The 25,840-nt window shown below is 36.8% G+C and overlaps 1 protein-coding gene and 1 pseudogene across 1 annotated transcript in view; one reads left to right on the top strand and one right to left on the bottom strand.

The window, feature by feature from the left end:
* ZDHHC15 (zinc finger DHHC-type palmitoyltransferase 15) overlaps positions 1–25,840 on the bottom strand; it is an 85,864-nt gene that overhangs the window by 55,501 nt on the left and 4,523 nt on the right. The gene's annotated exons all lie outside the window — the stretch shown is intronic.
* Positions 11,539–11,886, top strand: LOC110577753 (annotated as a pseudogene).

Raw genomic sequence — 25,840 nt, 5'->3', positions numbered from 1 at the left:
TGTAGAACATCTTTAAATACCAAGCTTCTCTTATATATTTAGAGTTAATTTAGTGTGGAGGTTGCATGCTAGCTCTGAAGTCAAACTGCCTGAGTTAAAAACCCAGTTGCACTATTTTGTGACCTTAGGCAGGTTCCTTAACTTCCCTAACATTACCTACCTTACAAGGTTACTTGAGATTCAAACGAGTTAATGCATGTAACTGCTGTTTAACATAGTATCTAGCACAAGGCAAGGATTAAATAAATATTAACACTTCTTATTATATTTGAACTATGAATTTGTAGAATATCAGAACTGGAAGAAACTTTAGCGATTATCAGGTTTATCTGTCTCATTTTACAGCTGGGAAAAAAGGACTAGAGTAGTATTAAATGATTTGTCCAAGGTCACACAGAAAGTTAATGGTAGAGCTAGGAATAGATTCCAGCCTCCAAGGCTTTTTGCATGTACTGTATCTATACCTTCCCCAATCATTCTTTGCTGCCTTATGTGATGTATACATAATTTTTGCTCAGAATGTCATTTTAACAAAGTGAGGCCTGTTAGTCACCACCATCTGTGAGCATTTATACTAGGTGTTAAGGCAAAGTGAAACTATAAGGCATGTCTTTCAATCTTGAGAAAGTATTGAATTAAGATGGTTTTCAGGGGCGCTTGGATCAGTTGGTTAAGCATCTGACTCTTGATTTTGGCTCAGGTCATGATCTCAGCATCCTGGGATCCAGCCCTGCATTGAGTTCTGCACTGGGTGTGGAGCCTGCTTGAGATTCTCTCTCTGTTTCTCTTCCTCTGCCCCTCCCCCCCCACTTGCATGTGCGAGCTCTCTCCCTCTCTCTCTAGAAGATAAAATTTTGTTTTTAATTAAAAAAATACATAGTTTTCATACACAATGATAAATAAATAAAGGTCAGAAAAATGGGGAAAAAAATCCAAACAGAGAATGATACTATATTCTAGGGGCTATTTCCTCAGTTATACTTTCTCTTTCTCTTCATTTCCAGGTCTATTTTTGTTGAGTCTTAAAAATTTATCCTTTTAGGGGCGCCTGGGTGGCTCAGTCATTAAGTGTCTGCCTTCGGCTCAGGTCATGATCCCAGGGTCCTGGGATTGAGCCCCACATCGGGCTCTCTGCTCAGCAGGAAGCCTGCTTCTCCCTCTCCCATTCCCCCTGCTTGTGTTCCCTCTCTCACTATGTCTGTCTCTGTCAAATAAATAAATAAATCTTTAAAAAATTTATTCTTTTAATAATCATTTGGGTGAAATTTGTTAAAACTATTCTATTTTGTTTCTGCAAAAATCTAATCAGGTAATGTCCTCTTTTTTATAATACACCTGCCTGGAGATGGATACTAACTTTCTTTTTTCCTTTCCAGTTAAAAAAATCCTGGTTAAGAATGAATGAAAGAAGCACACACTCTACTTTGACAGTATAAATGAAAATGGAAACCAGAAGCCTTGGTGGATCAACCTAGGATTCATGGTTTTGCATATACATGTTGCATGACTGAATCAGTTGAACTAGGCTCTGAACTGGGTTAATAACATCTCCTTAAAATAGAGTGGGGGAGAGCAGAGTTGCTTGGAGACTAATCTTAATAAAGAGTGGCTAACAAATTGCTATTTGGTATATCTCTTTCTATCTCTATGGCTGAACAATCACTGGTAAGCAAAAAGCGGAGGTCCTAACTACCATTTGCTTGACCACTTGCTATAGTACTTGTGGGTGAGGGAATGCAATAATTCAGTGCTTTGAAGATGTTGGAACGAGACAATGTGTATACAGAAAAATGAGTGGAAACCAGTAAAGTTTCCAGGTGGAGAACAGCTATCTTTACATAATTTTATGTCTATCATGGTGCAAGTAGGATTGGTTTATATGATCAAGAACAGTGGCCAGAAGTAGAATCCATGGGTAACAGCTACACGTCAACACATTTTAGCTCAATATAAGAAAAAAAAAAGATTTTGATGATGGTGACGATGACAGTGACAACTATGACAATGATGGATTGGCAGCATTGGAAAGGACTGAGTTTCCCATTATACACACTTGGAAATGTTGTAGAGGACATTTACACATTAGTTAGACAGTGGAGTTGACTTTTAAAGTTCCTTATATTCCTGAAATCTGTAAGGATTTCAATAAGCCTAAGGGAAAAAATATTTTCTTGCAAAATTCCCTGTTGCAGGTTACATACTTCTGAAGAAAAATAGAAGGGCCTTTACTATAAAACATTGGGGCATTTATCTTGGTAGTTCTGCTTTTCCCTTAGTGATCTTTGTAATATTGCGTTTTTCACTATTAAAGGAAGAGACTAAGAATATGTCAGTCATATTTAAAAAGAAAATGTTATTGCTTGTGATGTTTAATTTTATGTGTCAACTTGACTAGGCTAAGGGATGCCCAGATAGCTGATAAAACATTATTTCTGGGTGTGTCAGTGAGAGTATTTCTGGAATAGATTAGCATTTAAAGCAGTAGAAAGTAAAGATCACCCTCACCAATTTAGCGTGAGCATCATTCAATCCTTTGAGGGCCTGAAAAGAACAAAAATGTAGAGGAAAGGCAAGTTTGTTGTCTGACTGACCTCAAACATCTATCTTCTTTTGCAATCAGACATTCGTACTCCTGGTTCTCAGGCCTTTGAACTTGGACTAAAACGTACACCATTGGTTCTCCTGGTTCTTAGGCCTTCAGATTTGTACTGAAATTACACCACTGGCTTTCCTGGGCCTCTAGCTTGCATAAGACAGATTATGTGAGTTAACCTCAGTAGTCACATAAGCTAAACCCTTGTAGTAAGTCCGTTTTTAAATATTTATGATATTTTATTGGTCTTGTTTCTTTAAGGAACTCTAATAGACCGCTACAGCATGGATGAAGCTCAAAAACTTGCACAGTGAAGAAGCCACACGCAGAAGAGTGTATATATTGTACAATTCCATTTGTATGCATGTGTAGAAAAGGTAAGTTTTAGAAAGAGAAAGCAGATCAGTGGTTGCCTAGGGCTAGAGGTGAAAGTGAGGTGCTGCAAATGGACATGAAGAAAGTTCTGGGGGTGACAAATGTTTTGTAACTATAGCAGGTGATGGTTGTACAACTGTATACATTTATGAAAATCACTGAACTACATACCTACAATGGGTGGGTTTTATGGTATATAATTTATACTTTAATAAAGCTGTTTAAAAATAATAAAATGAACATGTTATAAGAGTCATTATAAACTTTTACAAAATTAATCTTTTATCATGAATCTTTTGGATAAGTGTACAGTTAGTCATTCTATGGTAACTTGTCATGCATGAATGTATAGCGAAGTGGTGATATGTGTAATTATACACCTGCTTTGTTCCTTCAAATTTTAGCTCACTACTGGGAAGTTAAGTACTTGGAGTTATCATCAAATAGATTTTTGCACTGTTTCTCCTTTTATCTTTCACCTAATTACTGATCCTTTGCAATTAGGTATGGAGAAAAGGTATGGAAATGTGGAGTACATGCAAGGACATTTCATCACAGATAATTAGTGTTGAAAAGAAAGCATATTCCATAAGTTCCTTTAAGTAAATGCAGATTGTAGGGTTCCCAAAAGGGGAATGTTAGAATAATCTTAATTTGAGGGTAGATGGAGATGGTGAACAAATGTAGTAGAAAGGAGATGGAAGAAATTCTACAACAGTGCTGACCAATAAAAATATAATACAAGCCATGTAATTTATTGTTGTAGTAAGAACATTTCAAAAAATTAAAAAATAGCAAGTGAAGTTAACTAATAATAACTAATAAATACTTTTAGTCCAATATATCAAAAACATAGTTTGAACATGTTATGCATGTAAAATTATTAATATTTTACATTCTTCTTTTTGTGTGAAATTTTTGAAAGTGGTGTGTACATTAAGCTTCAGCACATCTCAAATCAGATGCCATTTTTCAAGTGTTTAATAGCCACATGTGGCTAGTGGCTACCAAATTAGATAGTAAAGCTCAAAAGGACTTGTAAAAGGAAAGTGGGAAGGTTGAAAATATGAGTCTATTGAGATGAATGTTCACTCACAATATGAAGTTCTCTTTTAATTAATGACTCATTTGGGAGGGGAGTTTATTGTAGTGATGTATTACATTTACTTTGGCATGTACTCATATTGTGGCTCTGCCACTTAGTTGTTCTGTGGCCCTAGGCAAATTATTTAATCTGTGTGGGCCTCAGTTTCTTCACATGTAAAATGAGGATAAAATGTTGTTATAGAAATTAAATGATAAAATATGTGTAAAGTGCTTTTGGTGTATGGTATATAATAAGTACGTAATTATTGTCAGCTATTTATTATTCTTCTGAGAAAGGTAAGCCTTTCACTAAGATTAGGTTTTAGAATAGTTCAGGATAAAAGAAGTCTTATTTAAAAATGTTGTTTATCATAGCAATTCCAAAGTTTCATATGATGGTTTTATTTTATTTTGTTTTTAAAGATTTTATTTATTTATTTGAGACAGAGAGACTGAGAGACAGAGAGCATGAGAGGGAGGAGGGTCAGAGGGAGAAGCAGACTCCCCGCCGAGCAGGGAGCCCGATGCGGGACTCGATCCCGGGACTCCAGGATCATGACCTGAGCCGAAGGCAGTCGCCTAGCCAACTGAGCCATGTAGGCTCCCCATATATGATGGTTTTAAAAATAATGTATTCAGGGTGCCTGCTCGGCGGGGAGTCGCTTCTCCCTCTGACCCTCCTCCCTCTCATGCTCTCTGTCTCTCAGTCTCTCTGTCTCAAATAAATAAATAAAATCTTTACAAACAAAATAATGTATTCCATGTCAAAATGAATATATTTGATACCTACTTTTTCCATTAGATGTTTCTTAGACTCTAGGTTAGGAGAGAGAATAGAATTTACAATGGAGAACCTAGATACATTCTCATTATGTTCTGCTTGTTCAGAGCAAACTAACGACACCAGGATTCATTTACTCCTCTAAGAAAGTTACTCATACTACCCATTCTTTTACTTTTTAGGCAGCCATTCTCAAATCGGGTGATTTCAATACCCACTTGAGAACTAATAACAATATAGATTATACGGCCCTCTTCATATAACAAATCTCTGGGTGAAGGTACAGGAATTTGTACTTAAAAAACTCACTACATGATTCTGATTATCAGCTAGGTATAAGAACTACTGGACTTATTTTAGATGTTTGGTTTGATATCTTAGTAGTCAGGTGTGATACATTTAACTGTTTTGCATATGGGAGACTTACAAAACTATTTTAGATATGACAATACCATAATTCACATAGGCTTAAATGGGTAACTTTTACTTCTTCAGAAACTTGGTTTCCAGAAAATATCCCTTCTGGGTTTTTGCCTTATTAGTGTTCATTTCTTTTCACTCTTTTTGAAGGACTTCTAGCTTCTGAGTAGAATTATTTCCTGGACCTTTTTAAATCTCAAAATGGACACTGCTGATCACCAAAAATGGCAGAGTAGGGAATTCCAGGGTTTTGTCTTTCCCCAAGAAGTTATAAATGAAGTGGGAAAAACTGTTAGAATCAACTTTTGCAGAATTCTGTAATTTAATAAAAAATGTACAACAATCAAGAGGGTACAGTTAGTGAAGAAAGGAGCTGTTGCTTTTTGATAAGACAGTGCTGTGACATTTTAAATTTCCTCTTATCATTCTTCACATCCAAGATCAAAAGGGGCTGTGAGAATAGCCTGGTGAAAGTTTAGAAATGCCAGAGGTAGCAATACACACCTTATTATCAAAGAATTGTGCTTTTGACTCTTGATGGTCTGACAGCTCCTTCAAAGACCAACACAAAGGTTTTCCTATATATCTGACTCAGAGCATTCCCAGGCCTGAGGCACCTTCTTGGGTGGCCTTTGCTGAAAATATTTATAGCCACAGGTATTGAATGCACCAGCCTGGGGCAAAAGACAACACTTGAGACAGGCAATTAACAGAATAAAAAGCATGGGAATGAAGAGATCAACAAAACAGATAGGTGGGAGAATGAGTGTTTAAAATCTACCCTGTATACCATGGAATTAAGAACGGTACACACATGCAGGGTGGAATGCATGCTCAGAAAATGTCAGACAACACCCTAAGCTTTCACTCTCAGGCATTTAAAAAGTAGGGAAACGCTAAAGCAGACTTGTAAACTGCATGGAAGGAGTTAAAAGAGTAAAGGACTGCCCCAACACAGACCTAATCTGCAAAGGCTGGGAAAGTATATTTTTCTTCTTTTCTATTTCTGACTCCAAGCACTCAAAAAGCCTTTATTAAACAACTAACTGATGATATGGTTAAGAAACAAAGACTTTAGAAACCACATATAACAAAGAATACATTCTTCAATATAGAAAAATCACTAAAGAAGCAAACAAAACCAATTTACAACACGCAGCAAAAACAAACCCTAGAGAGGTAGAGAAACTAATTTGTACAGTTATACTTTATAATATTCTAAATGTATATTTTTCAACAACAAAAAATTACAGGACATACAAAGAAACAAAACAGTATAGCTTATTAATAAGAAAAAGTAAATTAATAGAAATGGTCAAGGAAGCCTAGCCAATAACTTACTAGACAAACACTTTAAATGCACTCTCTTAAATATGCTCAAAGAGCTAAAAGAAACTGTGTATAAAGAACTAAAAAGATCAAAAGAATAAAAATAGAATATATAAATGAAGAGATACAAAATAGAAAAAGGAACCAAATAGAGATCCTGAAGATGAAAAGGACAATCAAGAAATGAAAAATTTACTAAAGGGATCCAACAGCAGATTTAAGCAGGCAGAAGAATCGGTGATTGGCTTAAATTATCCAGTCTGAAGAGCAAAATGAGAAAGTGAAAGAAAAATGAACAAAGCATATGAGACTTGTAGCACACTGTCAAAAATACTATCGTATTCATAATGGGAGTTTAGAAAGAGAGAAGAAAAAGGGGGAGCAAAGAATATTTGAAGAAATGATGACTAAAAACTCCACAAATGCGTTAAAAGACATGAAACTAAACATCCAGGAAGCTCAATAAACTACACATAGTATAAACTAAACGATATCCACATCAGACACATTATAATCAAAGCGACAAAACCAAAGACAAAGGAAACATCTTGAAAGCAGGAAAAGATAAGCAACTTCACATATAAAAATAATAAGATTAACATCTGATTTCTCCTTGGAAACCATGGAGGCCGGAAGGCAGTGTCGAAAGAAAAATATCTATCAACCAAGAATTTGATAACTTACAAAACTATCCTTCAAAAAATGAAGGATAAAATAAGACATTTACAGATAAACAAAAAATGATAGAGTTCATAACTGGTAGAAGCATCTTTCAAGAAATGACAGACTTCAGTGCGACCTGTGAGCAGATCTCTGGACACTAAAAGCTAGCCCACCACCAACTCCCTAGTCTAGGTTGCAAATGCCCTTAAACATCTCTGCAATAACAAACGGGGGAGCTTTGGGAGCAACTGTGAGATGTCTGAGCAGAACTTATTTCAAAAGCTCTCACTAATGATGGATCCCCGTCTGGTGGTCTCAAAGGAGGAGAAGGGAGAGCCACTGCAGTGCCAGAGACCAACAGACCTATCTCTGTACAAAGCTTTGGATTTCTGAGGAAGAGCTTAGAAACTTGTCTTCAGAAGATGATTTCACAACCAGGTATTTGAAGATCATGTGATGCTGACATATCTCATGTTCTCAGGACTTTATATCAGCTTAGGTCACACTCTCTATGAAGGCCTTTTAAAAATAAATGTTTTGCCAAAACAAACAAACCAACAGACTCTTAACTAAGAGAACAAAGTGGTGGTGGCCAGAGATGGCTGTGGGGGAAAGGGTGAAATAAGTAAAGGGGATAAAAAGGTACACACTTCATTATAAAATAAATATGTGAAGTGGATGAAAAGTACACCATAAGGAATATAATCAATAATACTGTAACACTGTTTTATGGTGACAGATGGGTGACTACACTTACCTTGGTAAGCACTAACTAATGTACAGAACTGTCGAATCACTATGTTGTACACCTGAAACTAATGTAACATTGTATATCATTTACACTTCAACAATAAATTCTTAAAAATAGATGTTTTGTCAAAAAAAAAAAAAGAAAGAAATGACAGAGTTCTGCAGGAAGAAATGAAAGGGCACTAACTATAACTGAAGCCATTAAAAGAAATCAAGAATACTGGTAAAAGTAACTACATAGGTAAATATAAAACCTATTAGTATTGCATTTTTGGATTATACTTCTTTTATTTAGTATGTGACTTAAAAGATAAATCCATAAGACAATAATAATAAATCTATGTTAACAGGCACACAATGTATGAAGATGTAATATGGAACAGTTACCAACATAAAGTGGGGACTGGAGCTGAAAAGGAGTAGAGTTTTGTATACTGTTATACTAAGCTGGTATTGATTCAAATTAATTATTTGAACTTAATTATTATAAAGTTAATATGTTAATTGTATTACCAAGGGTAAGCCATAAAAAAACTAATTTCATAGTGCTTCATTATATACAGACAATTGAAATGGGTGCATTGAAAAAATCAATTAAAAAATAAGGATAAAAAATAAAAATAAAAAATAACAATGAACTAAAATGAGAACCCATCACTACACATATATTAGAAAGACAAAACTCTAAAATACTAACACTACCATATGCAGATAAGGATGTGGAGAAACAGGAAATCTCATCCATTGCTGGTGGGAATGCAAAATGGTACACACAATTTGGAAGACAGATTTTTCAAAGACACTGATGTAAATAACAACCAAAAAAGATCTAGGGTAGCTGTACTAATATTAGACAAAAAGACTTTAAATTAAAAATTGATACAAAAGGTGGAGGAGAGAGGGAAGATGGCAGTGGATAAGAGGACCCTAGGCTCGTCTCATCCCATGAACAAAACTAGGTAACTATCAAATCATCTAAACACCCCAGAAATCAACCTGAAGAATGAAAGAACAAACTACACAACTAAAGGGAGAGAAGAGGCCACATCGAAGAAGGTAGGAAGTATGGATATGTGATGTAGAAGAGAAAGGAATTGCAGATATTGCAGAGGGAACAGAGATGTAGTTGTGGAGAAGGTAGAGAGATCGAGGAGCACACAGAAGAATGCACAAGGAGAACATTTCCATAAAAGCCATTGTCTTGGAAAAGGACAGCAGCTGAATTTCATGAGTTCTTGCAACCAGCAGGGCTTAAAGCCTGGAGTTTTCAAGGTCAGCAGGCTTGGCAAGAAGGCACTGCACTGCTCCTGGAGATAAGGAAAGCAAACACCAGAGCCAGACAGCACAGAAACTAATTTGAAGAACACCTGGTACAAACCAGGGAAGAGGGGAGGTTATTCGCTCCTCTTTGAGTGCTTCATTGGGAGGCAGCTTTCATAGAGATGGCTCTCTGGGAAGAAAGGACCCGACTAGTGCCATTTCCCTCCCCCACCCCTCAGCATAAACACAGATCCACATGCAGGAAGCAACCCAGTGCCAACACTGGCTGCCTAATTTACTAACACCAAGACCCACCCTGCTGCACTCTGGCTGGACTGCCCTTCTCAGTCATGCTTGCCTCAGTCCCAGTGAGACAGACATCTCCCCCAGAAGACAGCACAAACCCCTGACCCCACCACATATCCCAACCAGAGAGTTCTGCAGGACCTCAGTTCTCATGGAAGTGGTGTCAGGTCTCATTTCACAAGCAGACCAGAGCACATCGAGTTAAAACTCACCAGTCAGGCCAGGAACCAAACACTGCACACAAGCAGGCAAGGAGAACCTCTAAAGATGACTGACCTGAAGGATAGAGCAGACAAAACACAACAGGAGAGTGCAAACAGCACACACCAGAGACACTCCCTGAAACATCAGGTCCTGGACACTACACGACCTCTTCTTCATAAGGCCATTACTTTCAGGAGCAGGAGACATAACTGGCTTTTCTAACACAGAGAAGGCAGAGACTTAAACAAAATGCCAAGACAGAGGAATTTATCTCAAATGAAAGAACAAGAGAAGGCCATGGCCAGAGATGTAACCAAAACAGATATAAGTAACATGCCTGATGGACAATTTAGAGCAACAATCATAAGGATACTCACTGGCCTTCAGAAAACAAATAGAAGACACAAGTGAGACCCGTACCACATAAATAAAAGAGTTAAAAAAGAATCAATCAGAGATGAAGAATGCAATGAACGAGATTGGAAATAGGCTTGATGCAATGAACAGCAGGCTGGAAGAAGCTGAGGAATGAATTAGTGACCTAGAAGACAAAAGAAAGGAAAATAATGAAGCGGAACAAAAGAGACAAAGAAGAATTATGCAACATGAGAATAGACTTAGGGAACTGAGTGACTCCGTGAAATGTAATAACAATTACATTATAGGAGTCCCAGAAGAAAAAGAAGAAGAGAGAAGAGGGGGCAGAAAATTTATTTGAAGAAATAATAGTTGAAAACTTCCCTAATCTGGGGAAGGAAACAGTCATCCACATCCAGGAGGCACAGAGAACTCCCATCAAAATCTAATAAAAGCAGGCCAACACCGAGACATATTATAATTAAATTTGCAAAATATAGTGATAAAGAAAACATCTTAAAAGCAGCAAGACACAAGAAGTCCTTAACTTACAAGTTAAGACCTCCTAAGACTAGCTGGAGATTTCTCAACAGAAACTTGGCAAACCAGAAGGGAGTGGGATGATAAATTCAAAGTGCCAAACGGAAAAAATCTGCAGCCAAGAATACTCAATCCACCAAGGCTGTCATTCAGAATAGAAGGAGAAATAAAGAGTTTCTCAGACAAACAAAAACTAAAGGAGTTTGTGACGACTAAACCAGCCCTGCAAGAGAGATTAAAGGGCACTTTGAGTGCAAAGGAGAGACCAAAAGTGACAAAGACAAGAAAGGATCAGAGAAAATCTCCAGAAACAGTTACAAAACAAGTAATGAAATGGAAATAAATATATATCTATCAATACTTACTTTGAATGTAAGTGGACCAAACACTCCAATCAAAAGACACAGGGCTGGTACCTGGGTGGTGAGGTCAGTTGAGTGTTCAACTCTTGGTTTCAGCTCATGTCATGATCTTGGGGTCATGAGATCGAGCCCTGCATCAGGCTCCATGCTCAGTGCAGAGTCTGCTTGGGATTCTCTCTCCCCTCTCCCTCTGCTCCTCCCTGCTGGTCTCTCTCTCTCTCTTTCAACTAAATAAATAAATCTTTAAAAAAATATATAGGGTGTCAGAATGGATAAAATACAAGACCCATCTATATGCTGTCTACAATACACATTTACTCACCTGAAGATTGAAAATGAAGGGATGGAAAAATATTTATTATGCAAATGGACATCAAAAGAAAGCAGGAGTAGCAATATTTATATTGGAAAAACTAGACTTTAAACAAAGACCATAAGAACAGATACAGAAGGCAGAGGCAGAAGCAACATGGACGAGAAAGCACTGGTTTGGGGGCACAGCCTCTACCACCATGAGCCTCTTAAAAAAACCTAAGACTGAGATGACCATGGAGGCACTGCAGGAATGGCAGGAGGAAGAATTAAACATGGGTCCACACTCTGTGCTCGTGCAGTAGTGAAGAACAACACCCATGTGCTCCTGAATTGGTATAACAATAAGAAGCTCCTGGGCCATGTGAAAGCCAGTGACAGGCACTGCAACATGGTGGTGGAGAATGTCAAAGAGATGTGGACCAACGTCCCCAAGAATGGCAAGGGCAAGAAGAAATACAAGCCAGTCAACAAAGACCGCTACATCTCCAAAATGTTCCTGACTGGGGACATCATGGCCCTGCAGAACTATCATTGCAGGCAAGTAGGGGCCTCCTCCCCACTGGCAGAATATCCTCGCACATCCTACAAAGACCTGCCTTTGTATTGGGAATAAGAATGTCCTGTGTTTCATCAGTGGCAAAAAAAAAAAGGGCACTATGTCATAATAAAGGGGACGATCCAACAAGAATATCTAACCATGATGAATATTTATGCACCCAACATGGAAGCACCTGAATATATAAAACAATTAATAACAAACATAAAGAAACTCATTGACAGTAACACAATAATAGTAGGGGACTTTAACAACCCATGTACATCAATGGAAAGATCATTTAAACAGAACATCAACAAGGAAACAATGGCTTTGAATGGCACACTGGACCAGATGGACTTAACAGATATATTCACAACATTCCATCCTAAAACAGTAAAATTTACATTCTTTTAAAGATTATGGGATATTCTCCAGTATTAATCACATATTGGGTCACAAATAAGGCATCAACTAATACAAAGATTGAAATCATACCATGAAATTTTTCTGACCACAACACTATGAAACTAGAAGTCAATCACAAGAAAAACTGTGGAAAGACTACAAATACATGGAGGTAAAACAACATGTTACTAAACAATGAATGGGTCAACCAGGAAATCAAAGAAGGAATTAAAGAGTTCAGGGAAACAAATGAAAATGAGAACACAACAGTCAAAACACTTGGGAAGCAAAAAAGCAGTCCTAAGAGGGAAGTATAAGGCAATACAGGCCTAAATCAAGAAGCAAGAAAAACCTGAAATCAGCAACTTAACATTTCACCTAAAGGAGGTAGAAAGAGAACAACAAATGAAGCCTAAATCTAGCAGAAGGAAGGATATAATAAAGATTAGAGCAGAAATAAATGATACAGAAACTAAAACAAAACAAAACAACAAAAAGAGATCAATGAAATCAAGAGCTGGTTCTTTGAAATAATTAATAAAGTTGATAAACCTCTAGCCAGATTTATCAAAAGAAAAGAGAAAGAGCCCAAATGAATAAAATTACAAACGAGAGAAGAGAAAGAACAAAACATCACAGAAATACAAACTATTATAAGAAAATATCATGAAAAGGGGCACCTGGGTGGCTCAGTTGGTTAAGCATCTGTGTTTGCCTCAGGTCATGATCCCAGGGTCCTGGGATGGAGCCCCAAGTCAGGCTCTCTGCTCAGCAGGAAGCCTGCTTCTCCCTCTCCCACTCCCCCTGCTTGTGTTCCCTCTCTCACTGTCTCTCTCTGTCAAATAAATAAATAAAATCTTAAAAAAAAGAAAATATTATGAAAAACCATATGCCAACAAATTAGACAACCTGGAAGAAATGGATAAATTCCTAGAAACATAGAAACTACCAAAACTGAAACAGGAGGAAACAGAAAACTTGAACGACTCATAACTAGAAAAGAAACAGAAATCAAAAAATTCCCAACAAACAAAACGCCAGGGCCAGATGGCTTCCAAGGGGAATTCTAACAAACATTTAAAGAAGAGGTAATATCTATTCTTCACAAACGATTCCAAAAAGTAGAAAAGGAAGGAATACTTCCAAACTCATTCCATGAGGCCAGCATTACCCTGATACCAAAACCAGATAAAGACTCCACTAAAAAAATGACAGGCCAATATCCCTGATGAACATGTATGCAAAAATTCTGAGCAAAATACTAGCAAATCAAATCCAGGAGTACATTAAACAGTCATTCAACATGATCAAGTGGGATTTATTCCTGGGCTGCAAGGGTGGTTCAATATTCCACAAATCAATCAACATGATACACCACATTAATGAAAGAAAAGATAAGAACCACAAGATCATTTCAATAGATGCAGAAGGAGCATTTGACAAAGTACAACATCCATTCATGATAAAAATGCTCAACAAAGTAGGTTTAGCCGGAACATACCTCAACATAATAAAGGCCATATATGAAAAACCCATAGCTAATATCATCCTCAATGGGGAACGCCTGAGAGCATTTCCTCTACCATCAGGAAGAAGACAGGATGTCCATTCTCACCCCTGTTGTTTAACAGAGTAGTGGAAGTCATAGCCACAGCAATCAGACAACAAAAATAAATAAAAGGCATCCAAATCAGAAAGGAAACAGTCAAACTTTCACTATTTTCAGATGACATGATACTCTATATAGAAAACCAAAAACATTCCACCAGAAAATTGTTAGAACTGCTACATGAATGCAGTAAAGTTGTAGGATACAAAATCAACATACAGAAATCTGTTTTATTTCCATACTGTAATAATGAAGCAGCAGAAAGAAAAATCGAAGAATTGATCCCATTTACAATTGCACCCAAAACCATAAAATACCTAGGAATAAACCTATCCAAAGAGGTAAAAGACCTGTACTCTGAAAACTAGAAAACACTGATGAAAGAAATTGAAAATATCACAAAGAAATGGAAAGACATTCCATGCTCATGGATTGGAAGAACAAATACTGTTAAAATGTCTATACTGGATCATATGGTGGCTCTATTTTCAACTTTTTGAGGAACCTCCATACCGTTTTCCAGAGTGGCTGCACCAGCTTGCATTCCCACCAACAGTGTAGGAAGGTTCCCCTTTCTCTGCATCCCCACCAACATCTGTCTTTTCCTGACTTTTAGCCATTCTGACTGGTATGAGGTGATATCTCATTGAGGTTTTGTTTTGGACTTCCCTGATGCCGAGCAATGTTGAGCACTTTTTCATGTGTCTGTTGGCCATTTGGATGTCTTCTTTGGAAAAACGTCGGTTCATGTCTTCTGCCCATTTCTTGATTGGATCATTTGTTCTTTGGGTGTTGAGTTTAAGAAGTTCTTTATAGATTTTGGATACTAGCCCTTTATCTGATATGTCATTTGCCCCAAAGATACAAATGTAGGGAACTGAAGGGGTACATGCACCCCGATGTTTATAGCAGCAATGTCCACAATAGCCAAACTGTGGAAAAAGCCAAGATGTCCATCAACAGATGAATGGATAAAGAAGATGTGGTATATATACACAATGGAATATTATGCAGCCATCAAAAGGAATGAAATCTTGCCATTTGCAATGACATGGATGGAACTGGAGGGTATTATGCTGAGTGAAATAAGTCAATCAGAGAAAGACATGTATCATAGGACCTCACTGATATGAGGAATTCTTAATCTCAGGAAACAAACTGAGGGTTGCTGGAGTGGTGGGGGGTGGGAGGGATGGTTGGTAGACACTGGGGAGGGTATGTGCTATGGTGAGCACTGTGAATTGTGTAAGACTGTTGAATCACAGACCTGTACCTCTGAAACAAATAATACATTATATGTTAAAAAAAAAAAAAGAAGAAGAAGAAGAAGATAGCAGGAGGGGAAGAATGAAGGGGGGAAAATTGGAGAGGGAGACGAACCATGAGAGACTATGGACTCTGGAAAACAAACTGAGGGTTCTAGACGGGAGGGGGGTGGGGGAATGGGTTAGCCTGGTGGTAGGTATTAAAGAGGGCACGTTCTGCATGGAGCACTGGGTGTTATACACAAACAATGAATCATGGAACACCACATCAAAAACTAATGATGTAATGTATGGTGATTAACATAACATAATAAAAAAAATAATAAAAAAATGTCTATACTACCTAAAGCAATCAACACATTCAATGCAATCCCTATTAAAATACCAAAGACATTTATCACAGACATAGAGAAAACAATCTCAAATGTGTATAGAACCAAAAGACCCTGAATAACCAAAGCAACCTTGAAAAAGGAAATCAAAGCTGGAGGCATAACAATTCTGGACTTCAAGTTATATTACAAGGCTGTAGTGATCAAAACAATATGGTACTGGCACAAAAACAGACACATAGATCAATGGAACAGAATAAAAATACCAGAAATGAACCCACATATCCATGGTCAGTTAACCTTTGACCAAGCTGCAAAAGATAACCAATAGGAAAAAGATGGTCTCTTCAACAAATGGTGTTGGGAAAACTGGAAAGCAACATACAAAAGAATGAAACTGGACCACTTTCTCACACCATATACAAAAAGAAATTCAAAATGCATTAAAGATTAGGGCACCAGGGTGGTTCAGTTGGTTAAGCATCCAACTCTTGGATTGATCTCAGGGTCGTGAGATTGAGCCCTGTGTTGGGTTCCATAATCAGTGTGGAGTCTGCTTAAGACTCTCTCTCTCTCCCTCTGCCTCTCCCTCTCCTCTCTTTTCCTCTCTAAAATAAATAAATAAATCTTTTAAAAATGCATTAAAGATCTAAATCAGAAAACTGAAATCATCAAAATCCTAGAGAGGAACACAGGCAATAACCTCTTTGACATCAGCCATAGTAACTTCTTTCTAGATATGTCTCCTAAGGTAAGGGACACAAAAGCAAAAATAAACTATTGGGACTTCATCAAAATAAAAAGCTTCTGCATAGCGAAGGTAACAATCCACAAAAACTAAAAGGCAACCTATGGAATGGGAGAAGATATTTGCAAATGACATATATAATAAAGAGTTAGTATCCAAAATATATAAAAATGTATAAAACTCAACACTGAAAAAGAATAATCCAATTAGAAAATGGGCAGAGGACATAATAGACATTTTTCCAAAGAAAACATCCAGATGGCCAACAGACAGATGAAAAGATGTTCTACATCACTGAGCATCAGGAAAATGCAAATCAAAACGACAATGAGATATCATCTCACACCTGTCAGAATGGCTAGAATCAACAACACAAGGAACAACAGGTGTTGGCAAGCATGTAGAGAAAGGGGAACCCATTTGCACTGCTGGTAGAAATGCAAACTGGTGCACCCACTCTGGAAAACAGTAGGGAGGTTCCTCAAAAAGTTAAAAATAGTACTACCCAAAGATCCAACAATTGCACTATTACGTGTTTACCCAAAAAATACAAAAATACTAATTCAAAGGGATATATACACACTGATGTTTACAGCAGCATTATCTAGAATAGGAAAATTATAGTAACAGCCCAGTTGTCCAGCAACCTATGAATGGATAAAGAAGATGTGGTATATATACACAATGGAATATCATTCAGCCATAAAAAAGAATGAAATCTTGCCATTTGCAATGACATGGATGGAGCTAGAGAGTATCATAGTAAGCGAAATAAGTTTGTCAGAGAAAGAAAAATACCATATGATTTCACTCATATGTGGAATTTAAGAAACAAAACAAGAAAGCAAAGGGGAATAAAAGAGAGAGGCAAACCAAGAAACAGTCTCTTAACTATGGAGAAGAAACTAACGGTTATCAGAGGTAAAGTAGGAGGGGATGGGTTAAATAGGTGATTGGGATGAGGAGTGCACTTGTAATGAGCACTGGTGTTGTATGGAAGTGTTGAATCACTATATTGTACACCTGAAACTAATACTACAGTGTATGTTAAATAACTGGAATTTAAATAAAAACTTTAAAAATTGATATGAGGCAATAAATGATATATATTGATAAAGGGGCTAACCCATCAAGATGATGTAACAATTGTAAACATGCACAAAATGAACAATAGAGCACCCAAATATAAGAAGCTAACATTAACAGAATTGAAAGGAATAGTAGATAGTATTAAAATTTTAGCTCGAGACTATAAAAAAACTAGAGCGAAGATCAATAAGAAAATAGAGGACTTGAACAACACTATAAACCAATTAGTCTGACAGAGATGTGTAGAACACTGAACCCAGCAACAGAAAAAAACACGTTCTTCTCAAATGTACATGGAACATTTTCCATTATAAACCATATAATAGGCTACAAAACAAATCTCAATAAATTTAAAAGATTGAAATCATACAAAGTTTCTTTTCTGACACAATGGAATTAAACTGGAAATAAATAACAATAAAAACTATAAAATTTAAAATATGGGGAAATTAAACAACACACCCATTTTCCAATTTATAACTAATCAGCTTATGAAGGTCTTAATATTTTGCTATATTTACTTCATGTATTCTTAAAAAAAAATTTTATTTGAGTACGGCTGACAGAATGTTTTATCGGTCTCAGGTGTACAACACTGTGATTCAACAAGCATATGTTTTGCTAAAAAATACACTTTTAAGCAATGGATCAAGGAATAAATTACAAGTGACAATAGAAAATACTTTGAAATGAATTAATATATAAAGGCAACTTACCAAATCTTATAGGATACAGTAAAAGCAGTACTCAAGAGGTAAATTTATGGCTTTTTTTTTCCCTAAAGATTTTATTTATTTACTTGAGAGAGAGAGAGCATAGAGGGAGAGGGAGAAGCAGACCCCCACTGAGCAGGAGCCTGATGTGAGGCTCAATCTCAGGAGCCTGGGATCATGACCTGAGCCACGCAGCCACCCCAAATTTATGGTTTTAAATGCCTACATTATTAAAGAGCAAAAATATCAAATCAATGACCTTACTTTACACCTTAAGGAACTAAAACAGAAGAGAAAACTAAATTCAAAGCTAGCAGAAGGAAGGATATAATAAAGAACAGACTTGAGAAAAACAAAATAGAGAACTCAAAAACAATAGAATCAATGAAACTGAAAGTTGCGACCTTGAAAAAAATCAACAGAATTGACAAACCTTTAACTAGCCAGAACAGGAGAGAGGACTCAAATTACTAATATCAGAAATATAGTGGAGATAGTAATAGAGAACTTACATAAATAGAAAGGATTATAATAGAATAGTAGGAACAATTATATGCAAACAAATTGGATAACCTGGATGAAATGGACAAATTCCTGAAAACACAGAAACCACCAAAATTGAGTCAAGAAGAAAGAAAATCTGAGCAGACTTAAAAAATAAAAAGATTGAATCAATAATCAAAAACCTCCCAACAACAAAAATCCAAGACCAGATAGCTTCAGTGGTGAATTGTACCAAATATTTAAAGAAGAATAAACACCCATCCTTTTCAAACTCTTACAAAAAAATCAAAGAGAGAACACTTCCGAACTTACTCTATGATGCCAGCATTACCCTTATGCCTGTGGCGGATAAAGACATCACAAGAAAAGAAAATGACATACAAACATCTCATGAATATAGATGTAACACTACTGAAAAATTACCAGCAAACCAAATTCAGCAGCATATTGGAGGATTATACATCATGGTCAAGTGAGATGTATCCAAGAAATATAAGTCTACTTCAACATATGAAAATCAATAAGAGAATAAAGGAAAAAATATACAGTCATCTCCACTGATGCTAGAAAAGTATTTGACAAGATACCACAAACTTTCATGAATAAAAAATAGTCAAGAAACTAGGAATACTGCACAAGGTTTCCTTTTTCTCCACATCCTTGTCAGCACTTGTTATTTCTTGTTTTTGATTTTAGCTATTCTGACAGGTGTGGGGTGGTATCTCATTGTGGTTTTGATTTGCATTTCCCTGATGATGAGTGATGTTGAGCACTTTTCAGGTGTCTGTTGGCCATCTGGATGTCTTATTTGGAGAAATGTCTCTTCATGTCTTCTGCCCATTTTTTAATTGGATTGTTTTGTGGGTGTTGAGTTGTATCAGTTCTTTATATATTTTTAGATACTAATCCTTTATCAGATATGTCATTTGCAAATATCTTCTCCCATTTAGTAGGTTGCCTTTTAGTTTTGTTGGCTGTTTTCTTTGATGTCCAGAAGCTTTTTATTTTGATGTAGTCCCATAGTTTATTTTTGCTTTTATTTCCCTTACCTCAGGAGACAGATCTAAAAAAAAAAATGTTGCTATGGTCGATGTCAGAGAAATTATTGCTTGTGCTCTCTTCTAGGATTTTTATGGTTTCAGGTCTCACATTTAGGCCTTTAGTCTAATATGGAGGTTCTTCAAAAAGTTAAAAATAGAACTGCCCTATGATCCAATAATCACACTACTGGGTATTTACTGCAAAAATGCAAAAATGCTAATTCAAAAAGATACATGTACCCCTATGTTTTTTGCAGCATTATTTACAATAGTCAAACTATGGAAGCAGCGTAAGTGTTCATCAATAGTTGAATAGCTAAAGATGTGGTATATATTCATTCAATGGAATATTATTCAGCCATAAATAAGAATTAAATCTTGCCATTTGCAACAAAATGGACAGAGGTAGAAAGTATAATGCTAAGCAAAACAAGTAAGAGATAGACAACAAATACCATATGATTTCATTCATATGTAGAATGTAAGAAACAAAGTAAAAAAACAAAAGAAAAAAGAGAGAGAGAGAAACCAAGAAACAGACTCTTAACTATACAGAACAAACTGATGGTTAGCAGAGGGGAGGCTGGTGGGGGGATGGGTGAAATAGGTGATGGGGATTAAGGAGTGCACATGTGGTGATGAGCACTGAGTAATGTATAGAATTGTTGAATCACTATATTATACACCAGAAACTAATAAAACATTGTATGTTAACTGTACTAGAAATAAATTTGTTTTTGAAAAAAGAAACCAGAAATAGAAGTGAAGTTTCTCAACTTGATGAAGGGCATTTATGGAAAACACACAGCTAACAGTATACGCAATGACAAAAGGTTAAAAACTTTTTACTTCAGATAAAAAACAAGGAAAGGATGCCTGTTTTTATCACTTTGATTCAATGTTGTACTGAAAGTTGTAGGCAGTGCAATAAGGCCAAGAAAAGGAAAAAAAAATCCAAATTGGAAAGAAGGAATGAAATTATTTTTATTGGCAGATGATGTGATCCTACTGCATAAATAATTCTAAGGAATCCACTGAAAAATCTCTTAGAGCTAATAAGCAAATTCAGCAAAATCACAGAATATAAGATCAACAACACATACCAGTTTTATTTCTATGAACTAGCAATGAACAATCAGAAAAGGAAATTTAAAAAAAAGATTCCGAGTTGAGATCCCAGGAGTTAAGATGGTGGAGGAGTAGGGGACCTTAATTTTATCTGGTCCCTGTAATTCAGCTACATAGTTATCAAATCATTCTGAACAAATGCAAAATAAATCGGATATCTAAGAAAAGAATTGCTGCAATTCTACAAATAGAAAAGTGACCACTCTTTGGAAGGTAGGATGTCTGGAGATGTGAATCTGGGTGATATATCTGAAGATAGAGTTTAGGGGCAGGAGCTAGCTTAAGGAAACCACCACAAAGTATTATGAGCAGTGGAGTGCAAAATCAGAACTTTTAGAAGTCTGCTAACAGTGTGGGACATCCCTGGCTTAAAGGTGCTCAGGTGGTGAAGCAGGGCAGAATCCTAGGTGGGACAGTGTGGTGTCATGATCCCCGGGGTCACAAGAACAGGGGTGACTGAATGTGGCAGTTTCCAGGCTTCGGAGTGGGGAAACTGGCTGAAAACAGAGGGTGTAGGCACCGGCTTTTTGCTCAGTGTTGCAAACTGCTGCACAGTCAAGCAACTGTTCTCCAGGCAGGGGCCCAGCAAAAGGCAGAAGTGCAGTGAGACCCCCTCCCCACTCCTTCCCCCAGGAGGAATGGCATGGGTTCACATCACAGGAGTCCATAAAGTTTGGAGACTAGAAACTGGGACATGTGCCTGAGATAAAAATGCTCAGTCACAGGCTGGGTGAACACAGAGTTCAAGTGGAAACCAGGGAGACAAGAGTGATTGACTGCTTTTCTCTGAGGGCTCACTGAAGAGTCAGGTAGGCAATATTTAAACTCCGGGGCTACAGATCTGGGTGCTGCCATTTTAATCCCCCCCATTGGTGCTGAAAGCCTTCAGGGAGCAAAACATTGCCACATAGCGCAACCTGCATCCCTTTACACTGAGCCCACCCCCTGGAAAGGGGACGCAATTCTACCTGGGGAAGGATACCTGAGAATCAGTGCAACCGGCCCCTCCTCCAGAAGACCAGTAGGAACAATTCACTAGCATGAAGTTTACTGATCATAGAGAATTGCAAAACTTCAGCACTTGGGGGAAACAGAATATAGCATTCATGTTTATATTATTATTATTATTATTATTCTTTAGACTTTTAGTTTTATTTTTTCCAGCTATTTTCTTATTTTTTCAATTCTTTTTTCATGTTTATCTTTATATGTTTTATATATACATATATATATATTATTTTTGGTTTCCTTCATTGTATTTTATTGTATTTTTTTATATATAGGTTTTTCTTTCTTTCCCATTTTGAGGTCTAGTTTTCTTAATCAAACAAACCAAAATACCCCCAGGATTTAGTTTATTGTTTTGTTCTGGTTTACTTCTTATCTGGCTTTTTTCTTATTTTGATTCGTTTCCATTTTCTTCTGGTTAGTTTTGTTTGTATTTTTCTGGTGTTGTTAATTTTGTCTTTTCTCTCTCTTTCTTTTATTCATTTCTGGGCATAATGATGAGATGGAGAAACTCAACCCAAGAGAAAGAACAGGAAGAAGTACTCACTGCTGGGGATTTAATCAATAAGGATATAAGTAAGACATCAGAACTAGAAATCAAAACAATTATAAAGGCACTAGCTGGGGTGGAAAAAAAGCATAGAAGACAGTAGAAAATCCCTTACTGTACAAATAAAAGAACTAAAATCTAATCAGGTCAAAATTAAAAATGCAGTTCCTGAGATGCAATAAAAAAATGGAGGCTCTAACAGCTAGTATAAATGAGACAGAAGACAGAGTCAGGGATACAGAAGACAAAATGATGGAAAACAAGGAAGCTGAGAAAAAGAGAGAAACACAGCTATTGGATCATGAAAGGAGAATTAGAGAAATCAGTGATATCATAAAGCAAAATAATATTCAAATAATAACGGTCCCAGAAAATGAGGGGGGGAAGAAGGGTTATTTAAACAAATTATAACTGAGAACATCCCTAATCTGGGGAAGGAAACAGGCATTCAAGTCGAGGAGGCATACAGAACCCTCCCTTCAAAATCAATAAAACAGGTCAACACCTTGACATATAATAGTGAAACCCAAAAATTTCAGAAATAAAGAGAAAATCCTGAAAGCAGCTCTGGAAAAAGATCCTTAACCTACAAGGGTAAAAAGATAAAGCTGGCAGCAGATCTGTCCACAGAGACCTGCCAGGCCAGAAAGGACTGGCTAAGTGGGAAAAATATGCAGCCAAGAATACTTTATCCAGCAAGGCTGTCATTCAGAATAGAAGGATAGATAGTTTCCAGGAAACAAAAACTAAAGGAATTTGTGAACACTAAACCAGCCCTGCAAGAAATATTAGAGGAGATCCTTTGAGCGGAGAGAGAGCCCAAAAGTAACAAAGACCAGAAAGGAACAGAGACAATCTTCAGAAACAGAGACTTTACAGGTCATAAAATGATACTAAATTCATATCTTTCAATAACTAATCTGAATGTAAATGGACAAAAAACTCCAATAAAAAAACACAGGGTATCAGACTGGATTGAAAAACAAGACCCATCGAAATGCTATCTATAAGAGACTCATTTTAGACCCAAAGACACTTCCAGATTGAAAGTAAAGGGATGGAGAACCATTTATCATGCAAATGGACATCAAAGAAAGCTGGAGTAGCCATACTTACATCAGACAAACTAGATTTTAAATCAAAGACTGAAATAAGAAATGAAGAAAGATACTATATCATAATAAAAGGATCTATCCAACAAGAAGGTCGAACAATTGTAAATATTTATGCTCCTAATTAGGGAGCAGCCAACTATAAAAACCAATTAATAACAAAATTAAAGAAACACAGTGATAATAGTACAATCTTAGTAGTGGACTTTAACACTCCACTCATAGCAATGGACAGATCATCTAAGCAGAAGATCAACAAGGAAACAAAGGCTTTAAATGACACACTACCAGATAGACTTTACAGATATATTCAGAGCCTTTCATCCTAAAACAACAGAATACACATTCTTCTCCAGGGCACATGAAACATCCTGCAGAAGAGATCACAAATCAGGTATCAACTGGTACAAAAAGATTGAGATTATACCATGCATATTTTCAGACTACAATGCTTTATTTTTTTTTAATTTTAATTTTATTTATTTATTTCAGAGAGACAGAGAGAGAGAGCAAGCACAAGTGGGTGGAGGGGCAGAGGGAGGGGCAGACTCCCTGCTGAGCAGGGAGCCCAAGGCAGGGCTTGATCCCAGGACCCTGGGATCATGACCTGAGCCAAAGGCGGATACTTAACCAACTGAGCCACCCAGGCACCCCGGACCACAATGCTTTAAAACTTGAACTCAATCACATAAGAAAATTTGGAAAGAACAAAACTACATGGAGGTTAAAGACTATCCTAGTAAAGAATGAATGGGTCAAGAGGGATATAAGAACAATTAAAAAACACATGAAAACAAATGAAAATGAAAACAAGATAGTTCAGAACCTTTGGGATGAAGCAAAGGCAGTCCTAAGCAGGAAGTATATAGTGATACAGGCCTTTCTCAAGAAACAAGAAAAGTCTCAAATACACAACATAAACCTACACCTAAAGGAACTGGAAAAAGAATAGCAAATCAAGCCAAAATCCAGCTGGAAAAGAGAAATAATAAAGATTAGAACAGAAATCAATGATACAGAAAAAAAAAAAATAGAACAGATCAAAACTAGGAGCTGGTTCTTTCAAATTAATAAGATAGATAAACCCCTAGCCAAACTTATCAGAAAGAAAAGTGAAAGGACCCAAATGAATAAAATCAGGAATGAAAGAGGAGAAATCACAACCAACACTGAAGAAACACATTGTAAGAGAATATTATGAGCAATTACACGGCAACAAATTAGGCAATCTGGAAGAAATGGATGCATTCTTAGAAACATATATACTACCAAAACTGAATCAGGAACAAATAGAAAACCTGAGCAGACACATAATCAGCAATGAAATTGAAGCAATAATCAAAAATCACCCAATAAACAAGAGTCCAGGGCCAGATGGCCTCCCAGGGGAATTCTACCAAACATTTAAAGAAGAATTAATACCTTTTCTTCTGAAGCTGTTTAAAAAAAAAATTGAAGGAAAATTTCCAAACTCATTCTATGAGGCCAGCATTACCTCGATCCCAAAACCAAAGACCCCATCAAAAAGAATTACAGACCAATATCTCTGATGAACATGGATGTAAAAATTTTTACCAAGATACTAGCTAATAGGATCCAAGAGTACATTAAAAGGATTACTCACCACCACCAAATAGGATTTATTTTTGGGCTGCAGGGGTGGTTCACCATCCACAAATCAATCAATGTGATACACCACATCAACAAAAGAAAGGACAGAACATTACAATCCTCTCAATAGATGCAGAAAAAGCATTTGACAAAATACAGAATCCTTTCTTGATAAAAACCCTCTGCAGTGTACATACCTCAATATCATAAAAACCACATATGAAAAAACCACAGTCAGGGGCGCCTGAGTGGCTCAGTCATTAAGCGTCGGCCTTGGGCTCAGGTCATGATTTCCTTACACCATACACAAAAATAGACTCAAAATGGATGAAAGACTTAAATATGAGACAGGAATCCATCAAAATCCTTGAGGAGAACACAGGCAGCATCCTCTTTGACCTCGGCTCCAGCAACTTCTTGCTAGACACGTCTCCAAAGTCAAGGGAAAGAAAAGGTAAAAATGAACTATTGGGACTTCATCAAGATAAAAAGCTTTTGCACAGGAAAGGAAACAGTTGACAAAACCAAAAGACACCCGACAGAATGGGAGAAAATATTTGCAAATGACATATCAGATGAAGGGCTAGTATCCAAAATCCATAAAGAACATATCAAACTCAACACCCAAAGAACAAATAATCCAATCAAGAAATGGGCAGAAGACACAGACATTTCTCCAAAGAAGACATACAAATGGCTAACAGACACGAAAAAAATGCCCCATATCACTCAGCATCAGGGAAATACAAATCAAGACCACAATGAGATACCACCTCACACCAGTCAGAATGGCTAAAATTAACAAGTTAGGAAACGACAGATGTTGGCGAGGATGTGGAGAAAGGGG

Source organism: Neomonachus schauinslandi, chromosome X, assembly GCF_002201575.2.
Source record: "Neomonachus schauinslandi chromosome X, ASM220157v2, whole genome shotgun sequence".
NCBI classification, from domain to species: domain Eukaryota; kingdom Metazoa; phylum Chordata; class Mammalia; order Carnivora; family Phocidae; genus Neomonachus; species Neomonachus schauinslandi.
The sequence above is the reverse complement of the archived record's forward strand: the minus strand, read 5'-3'. Positions and strand labels throughout refer to the sequence as shown.